This window comes from Parambassis ranga, unplaced genomic scaffold (genome assembly GCF_900634625.1).
Source record: "Parambassis ranga unplaced genomic scaffold, fParRan2.1 scaffold_21_arrow_ctg1, whole genome shotgun sequence".
Taxonomy (NCBI): Eukaryota; Metazoa; Chordata; class Actinopteri; family Ambassidae; genus Parambassis; species Parambassis ranga.
This window is the reverse complement of record NW_021144767.1, coordinates 7,475,968-7,490,893: the sequence shown is the minus strand read 5'-3', so window position 1 is coordinate 7,490,893 and position 14,926 is coordinate 7,475,968. Positions and strand designations below refer to the sequence as shown.

Below are 14,926 nucleotides of genomic sequence, written 5' to 3'. Positions count from 1 at the left end.
GGGGTAAACCACTGCTAGGGCCCTTCACAATAATTAAAACTGAATATAAAAGTGCTGACCACAAGAACAAGGTGGTCAACATTGACCACCTTACCAAATACACACAGCCCACACCCCGCATCCCCCACAAATGGCCTTCTTCATCCACACTTTCAGCATCACCATCCACTATTTCCTCCCCATACAACACTACCCTCTACCTCTGCTCCACCGTCATCCAGCCCTGCTCCTCCTCTATCAGTAATGCAACCTGATTCAGTGGAAAGTGGTGTTTTGTCTGTGCTGAGGTCATTACAAGTATTTTTTTATTTTCTTCCTACAGTAGTAAATGAAATTTGGGCTGGGGAAAAGCCAGAGATTTTATGGAGCAAGATGGGCCCATATAAATTGTTTACACAAAACCTACAGGAACACCTTGGACCCGGTAAACTTGTGGAAAGTGAGGTAAGCAAAAAACGTGGCATTGGACAATGTGTATTTTATTTTTTTAGATCATCAACATTTCTTAACGTTTACTGCAATATCGTTATATATTCGTTTGCAGGTGACCTGTGGCCGCTTTTTGACAATACTGTGACTCAGGGCCGTGGACAGTCCAGTGCCAAAGCAGAGGCTACTGTTCAAGTGCAAAGGTATCCTGCAGAACTGAACATTCCAAGGCAACAGGACCCTTTTGCTCTACTGGCTCACTCAGAAGCATCTATATCCGCACCCGTACAAACTGGCACTTCAGATTCTGTGCACACCTGCTTCTTCGGTCCCCTGTGAGAGGGTGTTTTCCAAGGCTGGGGAAGTTTATCAAAAAAGAGGAATCGCCTGAGCCCAAACACTTTGATATCACTATTGCTCCTAAATAAAAATCAATAAAAATGCCCCTCCCCCAATCACCCAGTAACACAAGCACTTTCATAAAATGTATAAAAAATGTTAATATACACATAATAACTAACAACAATAATATTATAAATATTAATTCATGCACATTTATCTATACCACATTACCACACAATAGATGTATTTACTTTCTCTATATCTTTACAATACCTCATACAGAAATTCTGACAACCCTTAGAACACGTTCCATTGACAGTAAAAACTAAGGACAGAGCTTCCGTGAGAGCTTCCGTTTGTTTCGGAAGAGCCATTCTGAGGCTCGGTGGGAGGTTCCAGGACACGCTGACCGCCGCCATGTTGGCAGTGTCACGTCCGCCAAAACTACAAATATGGACAAAGAGGGGGAGGAAACTCGTGCTGTGATACGTCAACTGTCTGTCACTCAAGCGGCAACGCCCATAATTATGTGTAATTTTAAGTCTGAATACAATTGAAAGGAGTGAGTTGTAAAAAAATTCACCCCCGATACAGTTGACACTAGAAGAGAACCTATCATCTGAGACCAGAGTGGTTTTTTGTACCAGGCTGTAAACATGTTCTTTTCTGCTGTGATGTCGGCCATTTTATCATGGGAGTCTATGGGAAATTACTCGCTTTGGAGTCAGGACTTCCAGCATGTGCAGCTAAAAGTCCATTTTCCATCCCTCAGCAAGTCAGAGGACAAGGAGAGAACAAAAGCTGAACTAGGAGACAAAGAAGCAAAAGCAGAGACTCGTTATTTTCTACTAAAGGAACAAGAAAACACATCAGGTTTTCTAAAGGAGCAACAACAAGCAGCAGCCCTACTAACAAAAGGACAAATGTCCCTCTGTGTCTCATCTTCCCTCATTTGTCCTTTGTCTCCTGATCAGCAAGTGGAAGCAGGTGAGCTCAGTCAGAGAGGAGGACTGGGAGTGTCTGGAGGAGCACAGGAGAAGAAGCAGAAACTACCAAGAGCCCTGAGCACAGTGTTCAATGAGCTTTTTACTACAATCATGTTGCTGCTGGTAACAAACACATGTGCTTAATGGGTAAGGTGGGAGGAGGCATGAAGAAGAAAGGCTTTACTATGAGGTCTGGATACATCACTGTGAGTTTAATGGAACTTATTGGAGTCTTAACTCATAATGAAAGAAGTGACAGAATAGCAGGTGAAATTATAAACTACCAAAGTATTAAAGAAAAGGTCAAGGGACCCAAACCTGAACAGACTGCATGCTGAAGACACTGAAGGAACAGGAAACAACAGGTGCAAACATAGAAAGCTCTGAAAGTGACAGAGACAGCAAAGGACAGCACAAGACTTGGACACACAAGAGTTAACAAGACACAGGTGACAACAATCATGGCGGAGCAGCTGAGCAACAAGGAGGGAAACACAAGAGGAAGGAAAGAGTCCTTTCACAATAAAACAGGATATCCAACAAAACAACAAAGTACATGAAGCAGGAAGATGGAGGACTTAAAGGGAAACAAAGCTGACACAGCTGGCATCATGACATTAGTAACAGTTCAAATGCAGTAAACATGCTGCAGACATGTGTTCATAGATGAAGTCAAACATCAAATGTGCCGTCCCATTCACCTAAATGTTACTAAGAAGAGGACTTCCTGCTGCTCCTTAAACATGATGGTCTGCTGTGGGTCATGTCTTTGTTCTGCACATGTACAGCTAACATCTCCAGTGTTACACAAACACATCATGTGCTGCTTGACTTGTTCCATTCATGGTAGGAAAGCATGTGGAAGTCACACATGTCAAATCTGTGCTAGTCTCCCTTCATTCAGCCCATATGAAGACAAAGAGTCTGCAGGTCCAGGAAGTTATAATTAACTATCATTAAATAACAAGAACTTATGATGCAGCCAGCACATTTATACCATGAAGACCCCTTTAAAATAATAAACCTCAAAAACTGGTGTTTTCATCTGCCAAAAAGTGACTGTGGCCCCACAGTGAGTCCAGGGGCTTATTTCTGCCTCAAAAGGACTTGATTTCACTCTGGTCTGTGATATTTAACAGATTATTGTTGAATCCTGGAACACTTCAAACAGACCGGTGCTGTAGGTGGACTGACTTGCAGCCACCCTTTGAAATATCTTAGAAATAAAGGTGAGGTTGGAGATCACAGCAGTTTAGAAGCCTGTGGTACTTAACCTGTTGCCAGAGACAGGTTGATCTGGCCACACCTGCGTGAAATCAGCCTTTCCAGTTAAGATCAACACTGATTGTGGATCAGTTTCAGCTGCTGTTGTGCAAATGGAACAGACAACAGGTGGAAATGAGAGGCAGTTATCAAGACAGCCCTATAAAGGAGAGGTTCTGCTTCTCAGGAGGGTCACACCCTAATACAAGACCACTTCCTGTTATGCAACAAATAAACTTCATGATTCAATGTTGAGCTAATGCCACAGCCACAGAAAGACATTTCTCCCAGCTGCTAGACAGCAAGCCTTATCTAGACATGGAGGACAGTCTCCTCATGGAGGACAGTGATATGCAAAGTGTTCAGTCTTTGTTGACACAGTTAGAAGAAATCTTTGCACATATCTTTACCAATGTCAAACTAAGAAGAGCATGTGCTCTCTCTAGGCCTACCTTGTTGGGGGGTACAAACAGGACCCATTGAGCAGTTTCCCCCTCACCCTCTGACCTCTCCTCTACTCCTTAGTCTGGATCATACTGGGTAATATCGTCTCATAATCTGTGTTTACTGTCTTCCTTGTAGTTCTGTACCTCGCTCTCGTTCTCTCTCTTTGCAGGTCTCAAGACCTGCATACTGACCTGCAGTCCGGCCCCTGATCTCTCCTGTGCTCATCGACTTCATCAGCCCCTGCTGCTCATCCTTGCTATCAAATTACTATTACTACTTATGGACTGACGATAGATATCTATTACAGTATAATCACTGTCTCATCTTGCTGTCATGTTTGCTCTGTACTGTATCATATTTGTATCATGTTTGCTTCTCTCCCTCTCTCTCTCTCTCTCTCCTTCATCCTCTCTCTCTCTCTCTCTCTCTCTCCTTCATCCTCTCTGACTGGCAGCAGGACTGGTTCCCCTTTAAGTTGACAGGTCCTGCTCAAGGTTTCTTCCTCTTAAAGGGAGTTTTTCCTTGCCACAGTGCTCTTAGGGGGGTTCCTGTGAAGCGCTTTGAGACAATGTCTGATTGTAATATGCGCTATATAAATAAAACTGAATTGAACTGAATTGAATTGCTTTGTGTTGTTCTTCCACCGACTGACATAAAAAATAAGAGGTCACACATGGCTCGTTGGTCTAGGGGTATGATTCTTGCTTTGGGTGAGAGAGGTCCCGGGTTCAAATCCCGCATCTTTGAACTTCAGTAGATGGATGTGGATCCATGTGGATGGCTGCCTCATGTTTACGTTTGCAGGATTAATCTTTATTCCAAATAAGTTCATATTCAACTTAGACCATGTAAACAGCTGTCTGCTCAAACTCCCAGCAGCAATCATTCTAGAACTGATATGTTATTAGTCAATAAAAACCCACAGCCACATCCACAGGCCAACACTCAGCAGTCCATCTTCACCTCAAAGAGAAAGGACAGTCAGTCTTTTGAGGACAATAACGTCCACATTTTAAACAGAGGACAGGTGGTTTGTAAGAGGAGTCGAAGAAGTTAGGTTGCTACAGTACATAACAGTGCTCAGGGTGAGCATGGCTCCCTCTCCAGTTTGGTGTTGGCGCTCCATTACTTGTTTCCAGATTTTAAAAAGCATGGTTTAGCCTCTTGCCTCAAATGTCGAAACACAGTCTCCCTCCTCCCCAAACACACTGGGCCTGCTATCCAGAACTGTCTGTAAAAACAGGAAAAGATTAATTTGTCCCACAATGGGGAAATTGTGTTTTAGCAGCAGCAGATATAGACAGCAAAAGGATGAGAAAAGCTATATACATAATAACATTAACTACAATATACAATAGAATCAAATAAGAGTATGCATATTAACAGGTGAGTGGAGGTAGAAGTGGTCTGTAAGAAAACTGCATAACTAAATAAATTATGTATTGTACACTGTGGTGTGTGAATATTGCTCCTATCAGAAGTGGTTATTATACAGTCTGACAGCAGCAGGAAGGAAAGACCTTCTGTACCTCTCCTCCACACACCGAGGGTGGAGCAGTCTGCCACTGAAGCTGCTCTGCAGGGCTGACAGGGTGTTCTGCAGGGGGTGGGACTCATTGTCCAGCATGGATGTCAGTTTTGTCAGGACCCTCCTGTCACCCACCTCCTGCAGTCTCCTCCTGCAAGGTCGGGACAGAGCTGGACTTCCTGATGACTCTGTCCAGCTTTTTCCTCTCCCTTTGTGATGCTGCTCTTCCAGCAGACCACACCGTACAGAATGACTGATGCCACCACCATCTCCTCGGATCTCATCGGAACACCCAGGTATTTGTAAGAGTCAACTTGCTCAATGTCCATTTCCTGGATGTTCACCGGTGAGGGGGGGGGGGGGGGGGGGGGGGGGCTGAGTGTCGTCTGCGAAAGTCCACCACCATCTCCTTGGTTTTCCCTGCATTGATCAGGAGGTGGTTTCGCTGACACCAGTCCACAAAGTTCTGCGTCAGTCCTCTGTACTCTGTGTCGTCGTGGTCAGTGATGAAACCAACAATCGCAGTGTTGTTAGAGAACTTCTGCAGCACACAGCCGTCAGTGTTGTTTCTGAAGACCCACAGTTCTGGGCTCTCACATATTGTTCAGATTCAGATTCAGATTCAGAAAACTTTATTTCTCCCTGGGGGGCAATTTAAGGCACAAGTGAGCAGCTTGAAATATAAGACACAGTAAAATAGAAGAGAGAATAGATACAAATAAAATATAAAATATTAAGTATGTACAGGTTATCAAGTCATAAATGTTATGACTATCCAAATGTCCATGAACAATGTAAACAGACTGTAAAGTGGCTGAAGTGCAAAAGTAAGCAGTAAACAGTAGTATTTGTATGTGCAAATTAAAGCTATTGTGGTCAGTTTGTGAGGTAGTCCCTGATCCACTCTGACAGCAGGTGGTCCACCCCTGTCTACTCCGGTTTGTCCTTCAGGATCGCCGGCTCTCCAGGTGAGAAAGCTCAATTTAGCAGGAAGATGACAGCATCCTCCTAATAATAATTACTTTAAGATGTTATATAATGTGTTATGGGTTTTTGGTGGTCATGTATAGGGTTTACTTGTTTGTCAGATACTAGATGTTACATCATGCAGTAGCTGACTCCATGTGAACATGTAAGAACTAATTAGCTAACCAGGTCTAAATGTATTCACTAGTTAAGTAGTGCAAGAACAAAATATTTAATATCAAGAAATGAACTGAACTGGCTTTCCATACAACACTGTCATGAGGTCCACATTGGCCTGTAATGGAATCCAGAGTATGAGAGTGTATGACTTGCAACAAATAACAATTTCACTTATGGTTACACCAAAATCGGTCCTGTCAGGTGATATGAACAGATACATTTGTATCAATGTAAAGTAGAAGTGGCACATGGATGAACGCTGGCTTTCATTCTGAAAACCTGCGTTTCATTCTGTTATGCTGACTTTCATTCCAAAAAAGTTGCCTTCCATTCAGGGGGAGCTGAATTCTGTTCCACAATAATCACTGTTACTCTTTATAAAGCTCTGCATGGACTTGCAGCAGACTAGAACGCCAGCATTCCAATTCCTGTCATATTCATTTGTTCAAAAATCAGCATGGTCCAACAACGGATCCACTCCTGGTGCCGTGTGTTTTGCTGCTTCCTCTCTGCTCTCCCACCTCTGTGTGCTTGTCCCCCGCTGATTAGCTGCCCTGCCCTAACGTGCTGCACCTGTGTCTGATTGTAGGCAGGCCCTGCACTCTTAACACTTTTTTTCGCCACTTCTCCAAGGCTACGTTCAGAGGTCGGCAGGTCTTAATGCTCAATTCTGATTTTTTGGTGAAATCCGATTTTTTTGGTGTTTACAAAATAATATGTGACTGCTACCACTCCTGTGTGAATGGACTGTGGCCCTGAAGTGACCCGCATGTGCAGAAGAGGACACAACGTCACACAATGTGTGCTTGTGTGCCTTTGTTTACGTTAATGTTCGAGAGTAGCCAACATAATTACATTCAAATAATATCAAGAAGAATGCTGAGAAGGAAGAGCGCAGTAGCTGCAGCGTCTGTACAGAGATGCGTGTGGGTGCGGAGTGGTGGGATAGTGATGTGACTGCTTTTAGCGACACTGACTTCATTCATAACATTCAACATTCATAACTTCAGAATGACGAGAACCTTTGAATACGTCTGCGAGCGCCTTTCTGTGTCACTTTCACAGCAAGACAGTCGACATCTCCCTCATCTGTGAGCCGCGCGTTGGAGTTGGGCTCTACTTCCTGGCAACAGGCGCTTGTTGCTAACAACACAGCTTGTCTGCCCGCTCCTATGTCGCAGAATTGTGACGCCTGTCGCCTTTCACTGACGCAAAAGTCGGATATATGCCGCATAGCCGTTCAGACTGAGGTCGCATTGCAAAAAATCTGATACGTATCTGATTTAGGACCACATATGACAGTGGCCTGGGTCGGATATAAAAAAATCAGAATTGAGCTGTTCACACTGTCATGACAATATCAGATACAGGTCACATTAGTCTGCAGACTGAACGTAGCCCAAGTGGCTCCATCAGTTCTACTGAACTTGACCAGATGAAGCACATTGGACTTGTTAGGTGTAAACAATTAACTCTTTGAGCTGACAGAGGAGCATAAGATAACCTTGGAGATGCCAGGGATTGAACCCGGGGCCTCATACATGCAAAGCATACGCTCTACCACTGAGCTACATCCCCCACTGTTGTTAGGGCCTGAGCACTGAGTAGTGCGAAAGCCCCATTGTAAATGTTTATTATGTGCATATAAACAAGATTCTGAGTCGCATAAAATAGATAAAGTAAAATATTGTCGATGGAAGAACAACACTAAGCACATGTTTTTCTACAACATTAAAATATCTCCAGTTTGTACATTTCTTTGGGGAGAAGACAAAATTGCCTGGAGGAGGGAAGGCTGTAACAGACTTCATGCTCAGCTGATGATTAAAGGCTATAATGAGCAGATCACAAATACTACAAAGGACCACCTGACCACCTGTGGGGATTTCTGCCCACTGCAGCTCTCTGCTCATTGATATGAACTCTGACTGTGATAGTGATTCCTGCATGGTACAGATCTGTGCATGGTACAGATGTATGCATGCGTATCATGCCGACATCACACACACAGACACGTGCACACAGGTCTTGGTTAAGACCCTACAGGTACGTATGGACAAGGGATGCTAAAGACAGGCACTGCGGTCTTGACAAGATTTGTCTGTGTGTGTGTGCAAGGTGTGTGCCCAGGTAAAGTGCGGCCTCCCCGGTAAGCTGTCCCTCCCTCCTGGTTCTCTGGCGTACTACCAGGGGCCCCAGAATAAACAAACAAACAAAGAAAAACAAAGCACTCCTGGACCCCTTCTCAGCAGCACCAGGGGCACGGCGCTGCATTTACGATGATGATGACGATAATGAGGAGAGGCAGCCAGGACCATAACAAGGAACAAGGAGGAAGAGGAGGAGAGAAAACAATGTTTTTTTGGAGCTAATGAGGGAGGACATGAGGCTGCAGAGGGAGGCTGAGGAAAGGAGAGAAAGGGAGAGCAGAGAGAGGATGGAGAGGCTTTTTGGTTTATTGGAGAGGATGGTGGACAGGAGGTGATGTTTTTGTGTTGTACATTCAAATTTCTATGTTGTTTAAGTTATTATTTACATTGCACAACAGCTTGGAATTGAAATAGCTATAAAATTACTACTTACTTACCCTCTGAAAGTAATCATGGTCAAGTATTCCCTCCTCCAGGGCAGACACCTCAGCAGACAGCTGATCCCACCAGGGAGCCCCACTGGCTGCCTCCAGCCCGTTCTCCCCCTCATCCTCCGGCATGTCCTCCTGCACTCCATCCTCTGGGGCCATGATGTCACCGGCACCCAGGCAGATGTTGATGATGTGCAGGCCATTTGACAATAAGCAATATTTCTCTCATGTAGTGACATACCTGAGGCACAAAGGTGTGGTGCACCTCCAGCGCTTGGAGGAAGATGGCTCGCCACCTCGTCTTCATCATTCCAAAGGCTATGATGGAGCGTGCCCTGGAATGATGGCTGTTGAAGCGCTGGGCTGCTTGTAAGGAGTGATGAGGGGGAGTGGATGCTGGAGACAACGGTACCCGCCGTCTGCCAAGATGAAGTGCCCTGGAGGAGGGTAGATGCCACGCCTGTACAGTGGGCTGTGCTGGAGTACTCTGGAGTCGTGCACCGACCCCGGCCAGCCCACGTACGTGTCAATGAAGCGGCCCTGATGGTCACACACTGCCTGCAATAAAATGGAGGAAAACAGTTTCCTGTTGCGGTAGCAGTGACCATCAGGGCCGCTTGGAGGCTTGATCCTCACATGGCAGCCGCCGATTGCTCCAGCAGCTTTGCAGAAAGCTCTGTGTCTCGCCAGCCCTGCAAACCCCTGGGTTACTGCCGCCAGGTCTTCTGCGGTATTGCGGAGGTAGATGAAACTTGTGGCGGATAGCCACCACCTCCTCCGTAACCCGATGGACGATGCGGTGAACAGTGGTACGAGGCATCCCGAACACCCTTGCCACCACTCTGTAGGATGTCCCACTCGCCAGCCAGAAGAGGAACACCAAGGTCTCTATTGTGGCACCCCATCCGTGTCTTCTTTCCTGGTGTAGAAGCTCCAGCAGCACCGCCAGGGACTCTCTGCTCAGCCGGAAGTCTTGGGTGGTGTCATGATTGTTAAAAAAAGGTTTGTAGAACAGGGACCTGTACATTTATACGGCAGTAAATCTGCCCTGTCTGGAGACATGAGGGTAAGAACAAGAGGATTAAACTACAGCTATTGATTTACAGCTGATACAATTCTATTGGATGTTAACAGTTCTTACACATTTAACTAAAACTAGTTTAAAGTATTCAAGTCTTACAAATGAATAAATACATATTACATTAAATCATATTTGTCAACTACTGTTTATATGGCAGGCATTTGTTCAGTAACTGGTATATTAATTATTATCAATAGTATGGGTTATTACAGCAGCGGGTTAACGTTACCTCTCCACTGCGCTCTCCCAGCCTGAAATAGACGAGTCGGCGCCAATTTCGCTGCCGCTGGAGCCGCCGCTGAAGCCACCTCTCCTCTTCCGCCAACAACGTAAATATTAAACAAAACAAAATCCAAATCTCGATCTCCATTTCCATCTTTCGTTTTTCTGCCTTTTCGTGTCTTTCCTCTCTTTTCTCTTTTTACTCTGTGTTCGTCTGCTGTCGTCTGTCCGCGTTTGTTTTTCCCGGGCTTGGGGGGTAGAACTTGTGACGTCGTGCCACAATCAGGAAGTGCTTTGAAGGCTAGACCGTCCCATTTACCAACGGTTGAGAATCCTCCGGAGGATCCTCAGGAGGACGCGGCCTCCTTAGACCGCATAGGCTGTGTCCTCCGAAGGATGCAGACCCTGAATTGGAACACAGCTTAGATCTTTCCAAATAAAACAGGAAGCTAGGGACAGAGGAAATGAATCAAAGCATGATAAAAGCAAAAGCAGGAAGAAGACAAAGAGTCATTTTCAAAGACAAATGAATCCAAGAATCAAAGAGGAAGAAGAAGAGCTAAAGCTTTCCTTACATGGAACTTTCAATACATGGACATCTTCATATGATCTTCCAGCATGTGCAGCTAAAAGTCCATTTGACATCCCTCAGCAGGTCAGAGGACAAGGAGAGGAACAAAAGCTGAACTAGGAGACAAAGAAGCAAAAGAGACTCATTATTTTCCACTAAAGGAACAAGAAAACACATCAGGTTTTCTAAAGGAGCAACAACAAGCAGCAGCCCTACTAACAAAAGGACAAATGTCCCTCTGTGTCTCATCTTCCCTCCTTTGTCCTTTGTCTCCTGATCAGCAAGTGGAAGCAGGTGAGCTCAGTCAGAGAGGAGGACTGGGAGTGTCTGCAGGAGCACAGGAGAAGAAGCAGCAACTACCAAGAGCCTTGAGCTTAGTGTTCAATGAGCTTTTTACTACAATCATGTTGCTGCTGGTAACAAACACATGTGCTTAATGGGTAAGGTGGGAGGGAGGCATGAAGAAGAAAGGCTATGAAGTCTTGATACATCACTGTGAGTTTAATGGAACTTATTGGAGTCTTAACTCATAATGAAAGAAGTGACAGAAACAGCAAGTGAAATTCTATTAGTAACAGTTCAAATGCAGTAAACATGCTGCAGACGTGTTCATAGATGAAGTCAAACATCAAATGTGCCGTCCCATTCACCTAAATGTTACTAAGAAGAGGACTTCCTGCTGCTCCTTAAACATGATGGTCTGCTGTGGGTCATGTCTTTGTTCTGCACATGTACAGCTAACATCTCCAGTGTTACACAAACACATCATGTTCTTCCACTGACTGAAACATGAAAAATAAGTGGCCACACATGGCTCGTTGGTCTAGGGGTATGATTCTCGCTTAGGGTGCGAGAGGTCCCGGGTTCAAATCCCGGACGAGCCCTGATGTTTAACTTTATTCCATTGGAGACCAACTCCTTGTTGTTGACTCTTTTCAGTTCCTCTCTAACTACCACACAGCTTTACAAAGCTAACAAAGTTCTATTCAGACTCATCCCAATCCAGAGCAGTTGTTCCACAGTAACACCTGCAGGAGGACGTCATCACCCAGTATGTGACCTGCACTGTGAGCTGTAAGGTCTTATACAGACAGGTGTGTGTCTGTCCTCATCAAGTCCAATCAGTATCATCAAAGACAGCTGGACTCAGATGAAGGTGTAGAACCATCTGAAGGACGATCAGAAGAAATGGACGCACCTGAGTTCAATATATGAGAGTCACAGCAAAGGCTCTGATGCTTAGGACCATGTCATATTTCACTTTGTCTTTTTAATACATCTGCAAACATGTCAACAACTCTGTGTGTTTCTGTCAGTATGGGGAGCTGTGTGGACATTAATGAGGAAAATGAACTTCAATGATTTTAGCAAATGGCTGCAATATAACAAAGTGAAACATTTAAGGGGGTCTGAATACTTCCTGCACCCACTGTACACATTAAAAGACATTGGTGATCTGTTCTTATTGTCTAAACAGGAACAGTTGAAGCACAGCTTGCAGCCCCTGTATCTCAGGCTTCTCAGCTTCTCTTCAGATGTTTGGACGTTTCTGCTGGAACCTCTCATTTAATGACTCACATTTAGAACTTTTGACTTTATGTGGAGGAGGGATTGATTTTGGAATGAGGAGGCTGCAGCCTGCGATTCCACCACTAGATGTCAGCATTGCACAGCATTGGTGGTTCAGTTCAGATTGAGAGAATGCAAAGAGTGTGCAAAGCTGTCATCAAAGCAAAAGCTGGCTGCTTGGAAGAATGTCAAACATCAAACATATTCTGCTTGGTTTAACACTGTTTGTTCACTACATCATTCCACATGTGTTCCTTCATAGCTCTGATGTCTTCAGGATGAATCTACAATGTAGAAAGTCATAAAAACAAAGACAAACCACTGAGTGACTTTTGACTGGTACATTTAAAAATGTCATCATATGTCCTAACCAGCAGGGGGAGCACTGATCATAAACTCTCTGTCTCACATGTTATTGTCATGTGTTTTTATGGAAGATGATGCTGACTGTTGTTTTCTTGCTTCTCTCTGTAAACAGCTTGTAAACAGCAGCTTCCCTGAGGGGAAACTCAGCTAATAAATGATGCTGTAACCTCTGGGACTTGATCTGCTGGGTGGGAGTCCACCACATTATCCATCCATCCTCATCCATCCAGCTACACCCTCCCTCCTAAAATGCAGGCTGGAGGATGCGGGCATCGATCCTGCTACCTCTCGCTTGCGCTTACTGCATCGCGCTAGTCGAGCCAAAGTAAGCCCAAAGTAAGCCCACTTTAGCCAATCACGTTCCTTTCCCTGGGCTTACTTTTGACCAATCACGTTCCTTTCCCTGGGCTTACTTTTGACCAACCAATCGCGTTCCTTCACTGTGGCTTACTTTTGACCCTTCCTCGTGAAAACGGTAAGATGAAGTTTACTTCACCTTATTTAATTTACTATAAATCGGCCATCGTCTGTTCAGATACAGTCTGTACCTTAAGAAAACAAAACAGGCCGACATAGCGCTATAGCGATTGGACATTATATAGCACACGTTTTCTTCGACGTACCCGTCAACCTGTAAATACCGACCAAAAAATGTCACTACCATTGATCGCTATCGCTGTCATGGCCACCCGCTAACAGGCTATACGTGCAATTGATTCTCTGTAAACCGGTAGATATTGCTCTATTGTTCGTTTTATGTAATGTACACATAACATACTAATATGCATGTAATACCTTGTAATGGTGTAAACCGCTCTTTGTAGATGTAAAGTAGCCTACATGTAGGCTAATCCAGGAGGTCATTCACTATCTCTATAAACTATAAACGTAGGATATTGATCAGTTCAGAAATTCCAGTTTTAACATTAATATAGTAAAGTTAAGGATTCAGACATTGGGGTTTTCAAAATACATCAGAATAAATCAAAATAGAATACTTTTTACTCTTACAAATTAAGTTATGTTATGTTATGATGTTAAAATGGTTTGTTTTCATGTGGGTGTTTTATTACAATCCCTCCCCTTTAACAACTTACCTCTACAAATATTTAAATAAAGGTACAATACAATAGCTCAATGAAAATAACATGGTTTTGCTTTGTAGGAGACACAGTAGTACACATTATCATAGTAATGTGAATTACTTTATCAATCCCTGTGGGGAAATGAAGTAGCTTGTTAAATGATCACACTCTAAAAGTACAGGTATCTTTCAGCGGTAATAGTGTTGTTCTGATTTTCATTTCAGAAAATGTATGCTTATCCGGTTTTTAAGCGGCAGTCGGCCACATCACAGCGTCTCCTCATGGCGCCATCAGAGGAGGCGCTGCGAACGCAAAATGTGGAATCTGGAAGGGCCAAACCTGAAGAGGAAGTGGTGGCGGAGGCCAGAACTTTTGTGAGTGTAAACGGTGGAGACCCCAGTGACCAGTTTTTGGTGCTTGCTCACTGCAAGCTCCAGTTTGGGAAGTACCAGGGCCAGAGATTTAGATGGCTCCTGGAAAACTCTCTGGGGTATGCATTGTATTTGATGGACAGCATATCTAAAGAGACGGTGCAGGCAAACCCCCTGTCACAAAATAAGCAGCTGTTCATCCAGTACACATCTCTTATTAGAGAGATGGCAGAGGAACTGGAGAAGTTTAAAAGAAAGCAGCAAGTGCAAGCAGAAGCCCGGGAAACTGGAGACCAGGGATGTTTGATGGTAGAGTTTGGAGACTTCAAGGGCCGGTCCATGAAGGACGTCTATGAAGACCAGAGCAAAGAGGCCCAGGCTCTCATCAAGTACCTGATCAAGGCAGATGCCAGGCCCAAAACCAACATGGCTATTTTCAAGACATACGTCTTGAAAAGAAGGGCTTCTGCTGGAGCATGTCAGCCTGCACCTACACCTGCAGCCTCCAGTGCCTCTGCACCTACACCTGCAGCCTCCAGTGCCTCTGCACCTACCCCTGCAGCCTCCAGTGCCTCTGCACCTACACCTGCAGCCTCCAGTGCCTCTGCACCTACACCTGCAGCCTGCCACATGTCTGCTCCTTCACCTGCTGCCATCCAAACTGGTGTGTGGAAGACTGGCACTGTGAAAGCACTGTTGGCGCGTGGCAAACATTTGTCTCCTTCACAGCTGGCTAAAAAACTGATGTCACCAGTTAAACCCTGTGAGTGTAACTGTGTAACATGTACTGTATATGTATTCAGTTATCATTATGGCAGACTACACAGACTTATCCACTTGCTGTTTCCAGCCCCAGTACCGCAGTGCACTCTGCCAACAGAACCCCAGCCAAACATTTGGCACAAAGGCAGCTCTTCCCTACTGGTAAGTAACATCGTA

General features: G+C 44.6%; 2 non-coding genes across 2 annotated transcripts; one reads left to right on the top strand and one right to left on the bottom strand.

Annotated features, from left to right (window-relative positions):
- Nucleotides 1-7,647: 7,647 nt before the first annotated feature.
- trnaa-ugc (transfer RNA alanine (anticodon UGC)) lies at nt 7,648-7,719 on the bottom strand. The gene has a single exon. It is a non-coding gene; the product is annotated as a tRNA-Ala (tRNA).
- Nucleotides 7,720-11,408: 3,689 nt separating this feature from the next.
- Nucleotides 11,409-11,480, top strand: trnap-agg (transfer RNA proline (anticodon AGG)). Its single transcript has one exon. It is a non-coding gene; the product is annotated as a tRNA-Pro (tRNA).
- The last annotated feature ends 3,446 nt before the right edge of the window (nt 11,481-14,926 follow it).